The following is a 16,436-nucleotide window of genomic DNA, read 5'->3' as shown; positions in this document are numbered from 1 at the left end:
GACCTGCACCATAACCGAAGCTGCGAAGGTGGGAGTGAAAGTGGAGAAAGAAAAAGGTGCTACAGTGAAGGGCTTACGAGTAATGTCGACAACCTGGAGATCTTCAACATGCGCTGACATCGCAAAGCAAACGGGCAACTCTCCACTCCCCCTGCATCGAAAGACTTCCTCCAGCTGTCGTTTTCGAATCCAGGTTCTGCGTCCAGTAGCCGGGCGTCTCAACCACTGAGCCACCGCAGCGTCGTTATGCCATCGCGATAAGCAGGCAAGAGTATCATCAACGGATACTTTTCAATGAGCTAACGCTCAATATGTGTCGCCGCTTTGGCGTCGCGTCATTTTTGCCGAGATTATCTGCCACTATAGTTCCTTTCCTAAAGGAGCAAAAAGTAGTCTAACTGAAGTTGAACTTTTCAGGCATCCTTTCCTTTCCTCGTGCCGAATGTTCACTCCATGTTCAGGCAGTGGTGAATTTGATGGAGGCTGAACACAAAGAAGTGTATGCGGTTTAATACGATAAAGGTACCCGTGCAGCTTAGATTATTCTGGATGCCTCTTTTAAGAAGACCGATGGATTGAAGACTTTATTGCCACCGATATAAGAAGTTCCCTACTCCCTCACTCAGGTACGCAGACCCGGATAGATGGCTGGGACTCTGCAACTAGAAGCGCGCCAGCATACACTGATTCTTCACGGCCCAAGCCGCCAGGCGGATGACTTCTTTTTGGGTGTCATGTGTTTCGCTTTGTAGAAGGGTCTCCCAAGCTTCCGCGTCTTGAATATTCTCATTGTCCCAGCACAAAGGGGCATTGCCAGATTATGAGGGCTAGTGTACCACTCTGTCTATTGTCCTCTACTTTTAAATGGTGCAACCATACTGGGTTGGTGTAATTTTCAACCGTGGTCTGCGAAGGCTTTCGGCCTCTTTGTTGTTGATCTGATTATTTGGTGGGTAGGATGTGTTTGTGATTAGTTTATAACATTAGCAGATCTCGTAGAAGGTGTTTAACCTCTCCATGGGTTTTGGGCTGTCGACCTGCTCGACGTTTGTCAGGTGGTAAATATCTCGGGTGAGCGCGTGAGAGGCTTCATTTCCAGACATCTATTCTTGGCCAGGAGTCCATTTTATTGTGATCCTGAGTAAGATCTCCGTGGATTAGAGAATTGTCTTCGCCGCGGCTAATACTCTTCCTTTTGTCAAGTTCCAAAAGGCTGTTTTGCAGCCGCTTATTATCACCTTAGCTTTTGTGCCTACGCAAGCTTGCGCAATTTCTACCCCTACGGCGATGACCGCTATTCTTATTTTTATAGCTGCCGTGATTACAGGGGCTCCTATTTCATCCACCACTGCCGCCACTGTAGCTCCTGATTTCCCAGTGGCTGCGTCAGTGTACGCCACAAAGATCGGATCTAGCTTTCTCATCTCCTTTTCGATGGCTTTCGCTCTGTCTTCTCTTCCCTCTGCTGTGAATGGGGCTCTCATTTCTTGTCATGGGATGTACAGGATCTGCATTTTTAGCTCAGGTTGGTTTTAGCGCACGTCCCCCTGATATGCTTGAGCCTGGCTCATTCTATAATTAGTATTTCCTTTTCGGATTGACTGAGTCTCTCCATTCGCTATATTCTTACGGCTTCAATTATTTCCTCCATTGTGTTGTGTACTCCCATTACCAGCCGTCTAGTCGTAGAGGTGCCACTGACAGGGCTGAGTCAACACCACCTAGACTAAGGAGAAGGCCTGCGCAAGTCCCCCTCTCCACAGTTCTACGTCACGACAGAGAGATCTGAGGTGGGATCGGCGACGGCACGCGCAAGCGAAGCGAACTGGAACGACTTGGCCTTACTTTCGGCTACAGCTATACTCGCATCCAGCCTCAAAAGTGCGTGCGGGCCCGGAAGATGCATTTATTGAGTACAAGCATAAACGGACCCTCTTGCGAAACATATTATATATATACTGGTATTTACTTGAACTACTTTTTCTGTAATGCACTGCTCCGGCTCAAAATAAGCGAATGTTTTGGACTAGAAAACACAGATGTATCAATTTTGACGGCATCAGTTTAAGCGTCTGGCAACTTCTACCCTCGGCGGGAGACATGCAGTGGTGTGTTGAGGCTCACGTTGTCGGTGTGCGTGTTTTCGTCTAGTGTTTGTCGTGTTTCTAACCCGTGCTGCACAGGAGATTACGAGCAAGGTACCTACAATGCCTGGGTGCTGTTGTGCACCAAACTGTAGCTCGAACTACGCCAATGGGCCTAAAGCGAGCGTGTACAAGTTTCCAACGAACGCGGTTCAAAATTCGGCGTGGACAAAGGCTGTGCCGCGGAAAGACTTCACACCGACGAAGTGCACTGTGGTAAGAAAGCGTCGTTTTTTGCTTCCTGATACTATTTGATTTAGCGCAGTATATTATTGTGTAGGCATGCCCATATCGAGTGTGTACTCGATTCTGACAGCACAGCTACTAATAATCGAGCCGCATTCGCTCTGTTTTGCAGCTTAAATTATCTCCTTGTGTAAAAAAAAAAAGTTACTTCGCTAGCGGTCACGTGATAGTAATTGCCGTAGTAAATGACTTGTTTAGAGCCGAGTTAGCTGCTCGCTGCGTTAATATATTAGTGGCAGTCGCTGCTCCCACCTTACACAGCTTTTTTATATTTACGTTCCAGCTTTGTGAGCACCACTTCCGCGAAAGCGACTTCGTATCCACGACAAGCTATACGGACAGCACTACGGGGAAAGTTATCCAGGAGCCCCTCAAGCTGAGGAAATTAAAGCCCGGCGTAGTCCCAAGCGTCTTTCCGAATTGCCCAGCTTACCTATATCGTCAGGAAACGTCAGTACGCGAAAACCCGGAAGAAAAGCGCGCTCGACTTGAAGGTGAAGCTCTACAGGAAGCCATACGCTTGTCTATTCAGTCCCAAGCATCTGAAGATTAGAAGAATGCCATCATCACATTCCAAGACCTGTTGAAAGCTTGTAATGGACTCACTATGAGCGATGTTTGGACGAAAGTGGTTACTGAAAAACGCCTACTTTTTCTATGTTTCAAAAGCCAAGATGCTCCAGTTGTGCATTGTGCAGTAACAGTATCTTCAGACCTTTCTTTGGGAGTGTACTTTGGTGAAATGAAGGTAGAAAAGTTAGGCAGCTTTGTGCTTCCTTCTTCAATCTGCAACTTGAGACAGATCGACAAAGTTCTGACCGCGGTGGAAGACTGCATCAAGTATGCCGCAAATAACGAGCTGCACCTTGAGATTCTGCTGAAGCATGCGATGGAGGTTCTCGACCAAATCTCATCCTCAGTCTTACCATACGAGTGGCAAGTGGAAGTAGTTAAATTTTTGAAACAGCAACTTCAAATCCTCCTAAGCAAAACATCAAATTACCCAGTGGATTTGCTTGTGTTCTGCAGTCTTGTGTTCACGATATCGCCTCATGCGTACAGATTCATAAGAAGTGCAGCAAAGCTAAAACTCCCACATCCCCACACGATAAGGCGCATATGTGCTTCCTACAACGTAAGCCCATCTACAGAGCAGCAAAAGGCTTTTTTTCTGTCTTACGCAAAACGGTTGGCATCAACCCTAACTGACCATGAGCGCTTCGTGACACTTATGATGGATGAGATTCACTTGCGTGCAGCGTTTCAGTATAAGGGTAGATATGTCACAGGTGCGGCAGCCAACAAAGAAAACGCAGCAAAGACTGCATACGTCTTTATGATACAAAGCTTGCTGTCTTCCAACAAAGATGTCGTACACATATTTCCAGTGGCACAAATAGAAGCAAAACAGCTCCATGAATTTCTTAATCTGCTGATAAAGCAGCTGGAAGACTTTGGCATCCAAGTGGTTGCCGTAGTTTCGGACAACAACTCCATAAACCGCAAGGCCATGTCATTTTTTGCCAGTCCTCCCAAGATGAGCATTGTGTACAAGCACCCATCGAACCCTTCAAGACCGTTGTTTTTTATTCTGGACTCAGTTCACATCTTGAAGTGTATCAGAAATAACTTGTTGAACCAGCGCAACAGTGGGAAGTGTATCTTCTTTCCAGATTTCAATGCCCTTTCAGAAAGCCAACCTGTGCTAACTGCCTCCTTTAACACTTTGTGCAAGCTGTATGAGGAAGAAAAAAATGAGCTTTTCAGACTCGCTCCAACTTTTTCACCAAAGGCGTTAAATCTTTCCAATCTGGAGCGACAGAACGTGAAACTCGCACTCAGGATCTTCAACAATTCGACAGTTGCAGCGCTGAAGACTACCAAAGCAGCACTCGAGCATACGAATGGTACATCCGAATTTATAAGCATTGTATTGATATGGTGGAACATAGTGAATGTCAAGACACCGTTGAAAGGTCAACGCCTCCGAGATGCATTGCAACAGCCTGTAAAGACACTGCCTTGCGATCAAACTGAATTTTTGAACAAGATTGTACTCTGGTTGGATCACTGGGAGAGCTTGAAGCATGATACTGGTAAGCTCACTCGAGAAACGCATACAGCACTGCGTCATACTTCACTTGCCCTTGTTGAGGTGTCAACATACTGTATTGAAGAGCTCGGCTTCAAGTATGTTTTGCTTGGAAAGTTTCAAACCAACTGCTTGGAGGACCGATTTGGCAGATACAGACAGTTGTCTGGAGCTCAGTACCACGTTTCCATACGCCAAATTTATGAATCTGAGCAGAAGCTGAGACTCCAAAAGCTTCTTGAGCTGCCTGACCTGGATGCCATTGCACCTTGTGTTCGCACCACTGATCTGCAAATCATTGTCAAGCAGTTTGATGTTGCGGTGACAGAAGATGACATAAAGCAAAAGGAGCCTATGTTGCCAGCCATTACCTATGTTGCTGGATACTGCGCACATGCTGCACTGAAGAAACTTCTCTGCCATTCTTGCCGAGAAAACCTGATTCTCGAGAACCGGCTCATTGAATTGGAAGATGACGCATAATTCAGAATGCAACGCGCGGTGGGCTAAAGTTTCCACGTGCAGCTGTTGTACATGCCGTCCTCACAATGGAAATAGTACTTGACAAGCTAAGAGGTGCAAAGTACGCAGCATCATTCTTTGCGTGTGCAAAACAGAAAGAAGTTTTTGTAAGCCTCACGACATCCCTTGTTGAAGGCAATGAAGACCTGGACATCTGTGACTGCGGCCGCTCTCCTGAACTGGTATTAGGTTATATTCTCAGTTCTGCTGCCAACACATTGCTGAACAACCTGTGCGAAGTTCAAAACAATCAACTAGATGAGACCAAGCAGAGCAAGACGGCGAAACGAAAACTCAAAACTCTTGAAGCATAAATCTGCTTGCTATTTAGTTATGGTGCCTATCTTTATCATATTTCACCCAATATGAATGTGCCATCATATGTCATTAAATATGAAAAATAAATCTGCTTTCAAATGAAAATTTTTGCCTGTCTTAACGTTTATTCAACTAATTCTGCATGAAAGTGTAAATTTTCTCGCAACTTCTCTCCTGCCATTAAAGAAAAAGCCAGATGAATTGTATCAAACTTCTCATTTATTTCAAGACTGACAATATTGGGCAAAACTGGTAACGCAAGTATAACAGGTGGCTCCAGTAGCAGCGTAGAGTAAAGAAAGAACGCGACCGCGTAGGGTGAAGCCGACTTTCAGGTTGATCTCACTACGATGACGCCACACAACCTTGCACAGGCCTTGTAGTCAATGTGGTGTTGGCTGAGTGCACTTGTGATGCTCTTTCTTGTTACGACATCATTTGTTCCTTTTCCCTTGCTGTAAGGTTTAGATAGGGTGTTGCATATCCTTCTCTACTGATAGTATGTCTGTACTAGTCTTAGCAGGCTCTTTTCTTTGAGTCCTTTGTTTTTGAGAGATACTCTTCTGATGAGACCCGTTACTTGTGCAGCATAATTCTGTAGTTTGGGAATTAGGGATTCGTTTCTGCCGTCTGCCTGGATGATTAGACCAAGGTTCTTAAACTGAAAAGCTTTTCTAGGCTCATGGAGCAAAAATCTGTGCGTCGCATGAGTGGGTGGCATCTATGCGCAATGTGCCACTCGCAAATAGTGGACGTGCGAAGAGGCAGATTAAGGGAGAAAACGATTGATGGGAGTCGGTAATCGATACAAGTTGTAAATACACATCGATAGACTTAATGACTAATGCAAATGAATAATAATGATTATTATTGACTAAAAATGCTTGTAATGGCCAGTACGTCAAACTTCGGCTTGCGATGAATGCACCTGATTGAAAATGAGGGATTGCAATGACTAGGCATAATAAATAATTACTGCTAATGACTAGCAAACAACCAGTGCGGAAAAGATTTGTAATGACCGCAGTTGATTGCAATTAGTAGAAACCTTAGCAATAACGGGTAATGGCTCTAATGATTGGGCATGCCTCATCATGACTACGAAACGACCAATATGTCAAACGACGACTTGAAATGACCTCAACAGATTGGAGATGAGTAAAATGACTAGGTATGACTCATCATGACTGCTAATGATTACGAAACGACCAGTATGTCAAACGACGACTTGAAATGACATGACAGCAATTAATTGAAAATGAGTAAAATGCTTTGCTATGCGTGGTAATGACTAGAGTGACTATTTTGCAATGCAGGTACTGTGCGTGCAATGCAGTAAAAACACGACGAATCAGTAAAGCATTGCCAAATAGACTACACAAGAAACGTTTTGCAGCATACCGTCGTTATCATGGCTTCTGAATCGTTCACAGACGTATAACGCCAGCAGTTAACAGAAATTTTATTCTACGTAGTTCCGTGTAGTGGGCTAAAAAAGCAATCATCATTTTGAAGCCAGCAAAAAATGCTTAAAGTGGATTTGCATTTTGTAAGCCAGCCTGACATACTAGTGTTAGAAAATTGAAACTTAGGAAAAGCATGGTTGGTCGCTATAAATGATGCAGCAGTTTTACAAGGCTAATTTGAAAGTCATATTTAAATTTTTGAAAAAAGTTTGGCTGCTTCACACTGCAGCGTATAGAAGGTAACTGGCTAATTGTTCTAGACGGGTAAGAATAGGGCCCAAAAGGTACAGGGTGATCCATTTCTAGCTATAACATGGTCACTGCTTTCAAAGCAGCACTGCGTCGGATGCAGGCGCTTATCGAAGCAAAACGATATATACACAGTGGGACGCGGAGGTGATGCTTCGCATGGCCTGCCGCCTAGCTTTATGGATTGGCTGGGTAGGACGTAATGACGCTTTGAAAGCAGTGGCTGTGTTATAGCTAGAAGTGGATCACCCTGTACTTCGCTAGTAGCAGGTGGAAAGGGAGAGCTGCTCTTCTACCTGCAGAAGTATTTGAGCAGCGCAGAGGTACGTCAATTTGTACATCGACACTCCACATTTAGCACCACAGTCGTATTCTATACTGAATTTTGAACTTTTGCTAAGTGCTGCTGGTACAGAACGGTCAGATAACTAAGCCTAGCATGCTACGTATAGTTAGTTTTTTGCTTAAAACGGAATTCTGAAAACTCAATTTGGGGGCTTTATCGGCATTTTTTTTTTGTTTGTTTAAAGCTAACGTACTACCTGCATTTATAGCTTAGCCAACAAGAGGCGTAAGCGTCGCAGCAACAAATTTTCAGTTAGGCGACATTAAAAGTCAATACGCGTTAGCATTTTAAGATAGTTGTAGCGCCCATTTTCCAAGCCATAAGCAACATGTGCTAGTCTAGTCTACTGCTTACTTATAATGCAGTGTCACTAAAGGTGTCCCTCTATCGCTGGTGATCTCACCAGCTCTTTGACGACGCCAAGCAGCGCGATGTGGGCGTCAACACTCGACCACACCTCTGACAGCAGCGACGTCCACACGACCAGCACTAACTGCACAAAGATGGGCTTGTACGACGATAGGTTCCGGAGCAAAGCGTGCATGGTCTCCACCACGCCTGATGACTGCGGGTCCAAGAAGAGGGAATGATCAGTAAAAAGGAGAGATTCGCTTCTCTGCTTGGTTTTCATGACCTGCGGTAAGGTGCTATTGTGGGATTTAAGAGGCAAATGGAAATAAGAAACTGCTATGGCTGTTGTCAAAAAGGCCTGAAAAATATTCTCAAAACGCATCAGGAAGCGGCAACGTTTTCATATGTACAGGTATTGCAAACTAAGACACCTGCACTGGGCTTAATCGACATCGTTCATCTTTTGGCAGAGAATGAACCGGAATCTAGGGGGAAGCAGTACTCAAGTCGTTGATTCTACAAGTCGTATTCATCCTCTTGTCTTTGTTTCGAAGAGAAGCCTACGAAACGTTGGTTAGCAGATCGAGGTTCCCCTTAACTCTTATTCACTTCATTTTCTGTCACAATCCAAATTTTTCTGCTCCCATTAGGGCGTGGACCTCTTATATCAAGCAATATGAAGGATCACTGAACAAGGGTAGAGGGGGGAAGCCTCAGTTCGCAGGTCGTGCCAACGTTTCGGCAAGTGGACTTTTCGAAACGTTGGCTCGACCAGTGAACTGAGGCTTCGCCCCTCTACCCTTGTTCAGTGCTCCTTCATACCGGGTTATCCATCCTCTTCCTCTCGTTCTACATATATATCAAGCAAAACTTTTTATATTACATTTACACGTAGGCATGGAATGTTCCTCTTCTCAGGGACATATTGTGGTCTGACATACTAGTCACTACTGGAAGCGCTCAGGATCGGTAGCACTATTGCTGCAGGCGTAGACCGCATCATATGTCATTCCAACAGCATACGCGAATATAGAAGGATACCCTGAAGGAGAATTCCAGATCGGCTTACGCGAATGGCTAACAGGTGCCGCAACAGAATTTTGTGCATGGAGAACAGAACACGGGGACAACGTCGGCTAGGTGTGCAGTCAAGAGAACATATTTAAAAATTAGGAGGACGCCTAAGGTTCTCATTAAGAGTACGTACGGCCTATAGGAAATTGCATGTACTTTAACGAGGAACTGCAAGGGGAGCTGGGAGCAACTGCTTCTGTGTTTACATTCACTTTAAGGTGGAGCTTAAGTGTCCACGTTATGTTTCAGACCACCATCTACGGCAGCAGCTGCTTTTTTGGGGAACCAAGTCTAAACGCAGGATAATTCAAAAGAAATTTGTTATTCCTTAATGCGAATTTCAGGAGGATAGAGCCCTGCGAGAGGGTGAAGGCGTATAATGGCAGTCAATTTATACCCTTTTGAATGACGATGCCCCCACTGAGAGTTTTCAAAGGACGGACAACAGAGTGCGAGGCATGAAAGGCGTTAGGAGATGGAGGGCCAGTATGGAGCAGATGAGTACGATAGACATGTGTCACGCGCAGCCTTGCACTACACTTGCGATATAGCTTATGGGAAATGAAAAGAGATAGAAGGGAGCTCATGGCGTAACGAGTGCCGTTATTGAGTTCGAACCAGCCAGTGACTGCTATTCTGGCCAAGCAGCGTGGTATGCTGACATCACGCCATGCATGATGCGTGATTGGCAGCAATGAAACATCACGGTATTCGTAATGTCGCTTCATTAATAACATCCAGCAGGGGGCGTTGTATTACGTCATATGACGACAATGACGGCGATATCGGCGCAAAAGTGAGACACGTGGCTGACATAATAACCTTATTAATAGCGAAAATTATTAGATCTTTTTGAGCTTTCATAAAGACACAACAGCGCTGAAGGTCTAGATGTCTAACATCTCCTGTACTGTGACCAGCCGTCCTTCCCGCAAAGTGTGCCATAAGGGTTCTTCGTTTTATTGATTCCATTTTGCGCCATGCGCCTCTCGCAACGACCAGTTGGTCCCCATGATGCAGACGTCACGCTCAAGGGAGGGGCTCGAATGGTGGCGGACATCTATGCGCGCACTATCAACTGCATCGCGGTGGTCCCGGCTGTGTGCGCGTAGTACCTGAGCGACCTTTCCGAGGCAGTTGTGCCCTCCCAGCAGGAACAGCATAGCCCAGGGCATCTTGACGATCCCAGCTTCGAGGCCCTGGCTGGAGGTCGGTACGGCACTGACGCCAGCTGCCCCGCCAGCGCCACAGACACCACCATGCCCATTCTCTGGACCACCTGCTCCGGTTTCGTTGGTTCCTTCGCGGGCATCGCGTAGGTGGGACACCGCCGACAAGCCCAGCACCAGTATCAGCAGGTAAGTGCAGCAGTTGCTGGGCATTGGCAAACTGCGTGTTAGCTGGATAAACCGCGTATAGACCAGTGTGGCCTAGCCTATGGCTCCAGTGTGAAAGAGAACAGATGGTCAACTCCAATACCTATACCTCATATACTCGTGAATATCATCAGCCCAAAGTAAAATTCCCAAAAACAAAAAGAAATCAATCAATCATAAGCATGAACTCATCATATCTCCCATTCAGAAAATGTGTGCCATTTCATACTACAACAAAAGGCAGGTAAAACGAGCCTTTAGCCGCAACGGCCACGAAACTTGGAAAGTTTATTTATTTATTTATTTACTTATTTATTTATTTATTTATTTATTTATTTATTTATTTATTTATTTATTTATTTATTTATTTATTTATTTATTTATTTATTTATTTATTTATTTATTTATTTATTTATTTATTTATTTATTTATAACACATACCCCTAAAGGCCCGCAGTTTGAGGGTATTACATAGGGGGGAGGGGGGATACAAGCATATAACAAAAAATAAACAAACCACAATTACAAGAAACAACAAAACAGATAAAAGCATATAAATATTTGCAAAAATACAAAACACAAAATTAAACATTGAAGCTTAAAAAACAAAAAAAAACATGGCCAGAGTGGCAGACAGTAACATTGATATAAGTTATACGATGTCTTACAAATAACAGCACGAAAGTAAAACAAGAATTATCATTAACAGAAATAAAGACAGAATCCTGATGCACTGGTAAGTGAACAGTGAACACAAAAAGTTTAGCAGAGGTAGTGGCAGCCAGTGGAGTATCAAATTTATCCGCATCAGTGACGGTAGCAGCATGTGAAGGCAGAGCGTTCCAGACAGTTGTCGTACGTGGTATGAATGAATGTGCATAGTTAGATGTAAGACATGACAAGCGCTTAACTTTAAATGGATGGTCGCGGCGGTCAAAAATGCAAGAAGGGGCGAAGAAAAAAAGTCATTATGAAGCGTTGAATGATGACGCAATTTCTGAAAAGGTGATAAACTTGGAAGTTTACGACGGAGACATAGATCCTGAAGATCGGCGCGTTTGTTCAAGGCTGTGATGCTGGTATGACGTGAATAATCACAGAAGATAAACGAACTGCGCGATTCTGCAATTATTCTATGTTACTTATTAAGTATGCTTGGTGAGGGTCCCAAATAGCCTAAGCAAATTCAATTTTAGATCGAATAAGAGGGGTGTAAGCACGTAATCGGAGGTTAGAGGGAGCATGCTTTGTGTTGTGTTTTAAAAGACCGATTAGCGGATACAAGAATAAGGCTAATATGGTAGTTCCAAGTTAAATCCGAAAGAAGGTGAAGACCAAGATATTTATACGTAGTTACCAACTCTACTGGAGTGTTATTTAAAGAACACGCTGTTTGAAATCTGCACATTCGGTTAGTTAAACACAAATTTTGTTTTAGAAAGGTTAAATTGCATAAGCCAAGTAGAGCACCATGCTGTTACTGTGTCGAGGTTTGATTGAAGGGCTAGGTGATCGTCGTTAGTATAAATTTTGCGATGAATCACACAATCGTCAGCAAAACGTCTGATTTGAGAAGTCTGAGTTAGGTAAATTATTATTAAATATCAAGAAAAGCAAGGGGCCAAGCACGCTTTCTTGTGGAACGCTAGAATGAACTTGGCTGAGGGACGAAATATCGTTATTGATAGTGGTAAACTGAAACCTGGAAACGAGAAAGTCTAACCCGTGCAATAACAAAGGGGTGAATATTAAGAAGTGTTAATTTGGCTAATAACCGGTTGTAAGGTACCCTATCAAATGCTTTCGAAAAATCAAGAAATATTGCGTCAACTTGAATACCAGCATCAACAGACGAATGAAGATCATGGATGAAACCAGCAAGTTCCGTTTCACACGAGTACCCTTTCCGAAAGCCGTGTTGATATATAAAGGTGATGTTGTGTTGTTCAATGGGTTTACAAATCGTGCTAGTTAATGAAATTGGTCGATAATTTAGTGCTAAAGAACGATCACCGGACTTGAAGATGGGCACAATCTTGCAAGGCGCCAGTCATGTGGAACCAAACCAAATGAAAGGGACTAGGAAAAAATAGCGGATAAGATGCGATGGATACCTTCAGATGAATTCTTGAGTATTTTGTTATTTAAACCAAGGTGATCAGACGCCGATGTCGTTTTAAGTTTATTTAGTAAAGATAGGATTCCAGTTTCACTAATAATTACTTCGGACATTTAGTCGGACGTTGCTCAATTTAACTGTTAATATCTGGTTATAATGCAGGAATGCATTTAACGGCTGCATTTTCAACTTTCATTGTCCGCGACTGTTCCATCCACAAATGCTACAGGACATCCATAGCTGCCCTAAAGCGTTCCGGAAATTCTCGTGTGGTGTTTGTGTACTAGTTCAGCTATTGTGAAATGAAGCAGTACTAGCTGCGAACGTTTTTATTTTTAAATTACCACCTGCAATAACCACATTCCAAAAGTACAAGAATGCTCGTCTTCGCGAGTTTCTAGCGCCTGTGCGCAGGCGTCAATGACTACCGCCACCGTGCGGTGCACAGCCGTTCAAACAGCTTGCCCCCTTTATTCGCGAAGGGACCATAAATCCAGCATTTTGGGACCAATGAGCGCGTGTGTCCTGGCCACGGCTTTTATGATCTACGAGCACGGGGCGCCGGAAAATTACCTCATCATTTGCACTAAACATCACTGGGCATGAACGAAGTACTCTGGGTCCCAGTTGTTAACCACTTCAAGCCACTAACACAAGTGCATCTCGAATTGATTACATCTTTGCACCAGCATGCGTCTTACTTCCCTTACCACAAGCCCTTACTCCCAATCTGGCGCGACAGCACAGAACATGCACAGGATTAAAAGTACGTATCTTAAGAAACTGTGCATTGTTTATGGCAATGCAATGGTTTATGGCAACAGAACCTGGGTAGACAGGCCTTCATTCATTCAAAGCTTAGAAAGCTATTTCTTTATTTTACGATGCATGTTTTTATTGTTTCCTAAATATTTCGTCCTTCGTGATTTCTATACCATGTCCAGTAGACACGTGACTGCCTAATGAGTCAGAGATTGTCATTGGGCAACACAAAACTGGTTTACATGTGCAAAAATGTTATCACTTGCAAAGGCCATGCTTCCACTTCTTTTAACATTTTAGAGCGACAGCATTATACTACACACGGTTAATAGCCGATCACAAAGACTGTGTGGTGCCTGACCTTGAGGGTGTCCTTGACAAAGACTACCATAGCAACACTATCCACAGCCAAGTCGCATAGTGTATACACCCTGCCAACCAGTGTCCACTAGTGATGCGTCGACACTTGCGAATGCTACCATGTTGCCAGCATACTCTGTAATTAGGCGTCCCTGTGAACTTAAGCTTCACCCCGCAGTGGTACTGCAGTGGGCGCTCAACTGCTTTCTCCGAGGACGCGAGGTCGAGTCCTGGCCGCGGCAGCCACTTTTCGATGGAGGCGAAAAGTAAGGCGCCCATATATTGTGTGATGTCAGTGCACGTTAAAAAACTCCAAGGGGTTTATATTTCTGCAGGAATCCACCACGGCATCTCTCACAGCCTGATTAGCTTTGGGACATTAAACCCCACAAGCCAACAAACCACTCTTTGCTCACATGTCAGTGGACTCGATTTCAAAGAATGTCACCAGAGCGCCTGCGCTGCACCCAAGGACCACAATCACCGCCGACACCGATATCACGGCCCCGATCTCTCTGAAACAGATAAAATGCATGAAATGTTATCTGCGAGATTATGACCGAACGCCGCTTGATACTTGGTAACACTATCTGTAAATGTGAGCTGTAGTTCGTGAATTAAAGCAAGCCCATCGCCTGACAGAGAAATGCGTAGGATGCTAAAAGAAGTCATAACAGGGCCGACATGAATATTTTGTTAACGCCTCAAACCTTTCCTTGAATTTTTGATAATTCACAATTGCAGCTTCCTGTGTCGTGACTGACAGCTAAGCAAGCGTCACGAAAAGTATTCGGGCCAATTTGTACATGTTTCTTAGCAAAACAGTGCGCAGGGCAACGGGAAAGAGTCACTTTAACTTGGTGCCAGGCCTGTGAACGAAACAAACGGCATAGCCTGTTTCCATGCTTTCCAAGGAGGAAGCGATACGACTAATCTTCGTGCATCAAGCGGACTGTAAAGAAGTTTCATAGAATATGTGTAACCAAGCTCTACACTTGGCTGCAACGACAAGAGAAGTGCAAGCAGGCGAATCTAGAAGGAAAGACATAAGAATAAAGCTCGTTGTAGAAGAAATCAAATGCATCATGGTAAGTGCTGCGTCTGTGTCTTCCTGACTGTGCCCATTTACCCTGCGCCCTGTTTTCCTAAGAACCTAAATAATAAATGTGTGTAACTGCTTCTCCGGGATCAAAACAGCAGCTATCAATGGCAAGACATCGAGGAGAGTAAATTCACAGGTGTCAAGCGAGATTTTCAAAAACATTCAAAATGCGATTACTAATCTCGAAGCAAGAAAAAGTAGGTGACTGAGCTTATAAAGGTTTGTTTTTTTTTTTGCTCACAACGGCGCGAGCTCGTGATTTTTAGAAGCTGAGAACTATACACTCTTAATAAATGACGTACATTCTAAATACTACACTGTCAAGAAGTTTTCTCGGTTCATTCTTAATTGTGACGTGCTACCGAGAGCTCCATACCAGCGCCACACCAGACAGTTTCTGTACGCATACCTAGCATACATGGAGCCATCTATAAAAGACCCCGCACTGCCATCCTCCCGAATGTTATGAGTTATTTAAAGTCTGCTCTCTAAATAATTAGGCGCAAGAGATAGCCCCGATCATTTTGATCCCGACGAGGGCCAGGCATGCTTCTTAATATCGTGGCCATGCGAATTGCATTTCGTTCGACGCACTTACAGTTTCTCTCCAATGAACAGTTTCCTCCAGTTCTAATCCGAGTCATATTCTCTGCCCTACCGCTCACGACTGGGAAGGTGTTCGCAAATACAGTTTTTTGCGATATAAGGATATCCGAGCGCTATCATCACGCCTTCAGCACAGAATAGGTATTTTACGCCACACCGCTATGACTTTTAGTTAGCGAAAATTCTAAAAGAGCAGCATGCTGTCAATAGCTTTCCTCCCTTGATTTGTTCGCGCTTACTTTGACCTGCCTTAAGATTTTCGAACTCGTTAAGTATTCCACGCACAACAAATCAAGTATTTTCTTGAATCCTAAAAGGCAGGCAAACAAATCAACCTTATTATGCCTTTTTAAGAGAGCCCGTTGTTGGGCGAGGCGGTCGTACATACTTAAACAAGGGAAGTGCGTTAAAAAAGACACGGACGAGATGAGGGCGTGGACGGACTCCTCTTCTCGTCCGTGTCTTTTTTAGCGCAATTCCCTTGTTTAAGTTATTATGCCTTGTTATGCCTAATCTACCTTATTCTGATGAATGCAATCCGCACGGTAATGTGAAGAATGCAGGTCTCGACATGTCTGCAGCAGTCAAGGCACGTGGTTTCCACTCGGGTAACAATAAATAGTTAATATTTTACCACAGTCAACGGAAACCACTTGGCTGGTTTCTCACACGCGGAAAATATTCCCTCACTTCTGTGTTATATCACTACACTCTGCATAAAGGGAGTTCATACGCAACGTTTGCAGCATTTCATATCAGCCTGCAATACGATCGATCGCTTTGGCCAAGATTGAGATCGGCAACATTCGGCAGCCGGGACAGCAGGAAGATCAGAAGAGTAGAGCAAACCTCGACTTGTTTTCGGAGAGCTTGAGTTCAACGACGTTCTTCAAGAAGGAAGCCAGTTCCAAGCCAACATCATCGAGCTCCCTGCATTCACGTGGAGAACAATCAGTGAGATAACTGGCGTTAGCTGGAAACAAGTAGAAGTCATTCGTACAAACTTCCTATTTAAATTTCTTGACAACAGGACTCACGTGAACCACACGTGTGCTTTCACTAGTACTTTGATGGCACGCGAATCCTAAAGCTAGCTTCAAATTAAGAACATTTGCAGCTGCATGAAAAGAGACCCTTCAAAACGGCCAATCAAACATCTAGTAAGAGTATTCCGACAGTGCGGATAAATATTTTCTTACGCTTTGGGCCATTTTAGGTGCTTGGTTGTAAAGGCTAGCTTCATTTGATGTCTTGCACACCAGTCTCCATTCCTCGTGGGCTAATCTGCTTACTTATCAAAAAT

At 44.1% G+C, this 16,436-nt stretch overlaps 1 pseudogene; it reads right to left on the bottom strand.

Annotated features, from left to right (window-relative positions):
• The window catches only part of LOC146209657 (protein I'm not dead yet-like), a 60,869-nt pseudogene that overhangs the window by 11,430 nt on the left and 33,003 nt on the right, over window positions 1-16,436 (bottom strand).

This window comes from Amblyomma maculatum, chromosome 1 (assembly GCF_055883805.1).
Source record: "Amblyomma maculatum isolate TAMU_Amacu chromosome 1, ASM5588380v1, whole genome shotgun sequence".
In the NCBI taxonomy this organism is placed as follows: Eukaryota; Metazoa; Arthropoda; class Arachnida; order Ixodida; family Ixodidae; genus Amblyomma; species Amblyomma maculatum.
This window is presented reverse-complemented; position numbering and strand designations above follow the sequence as displayed.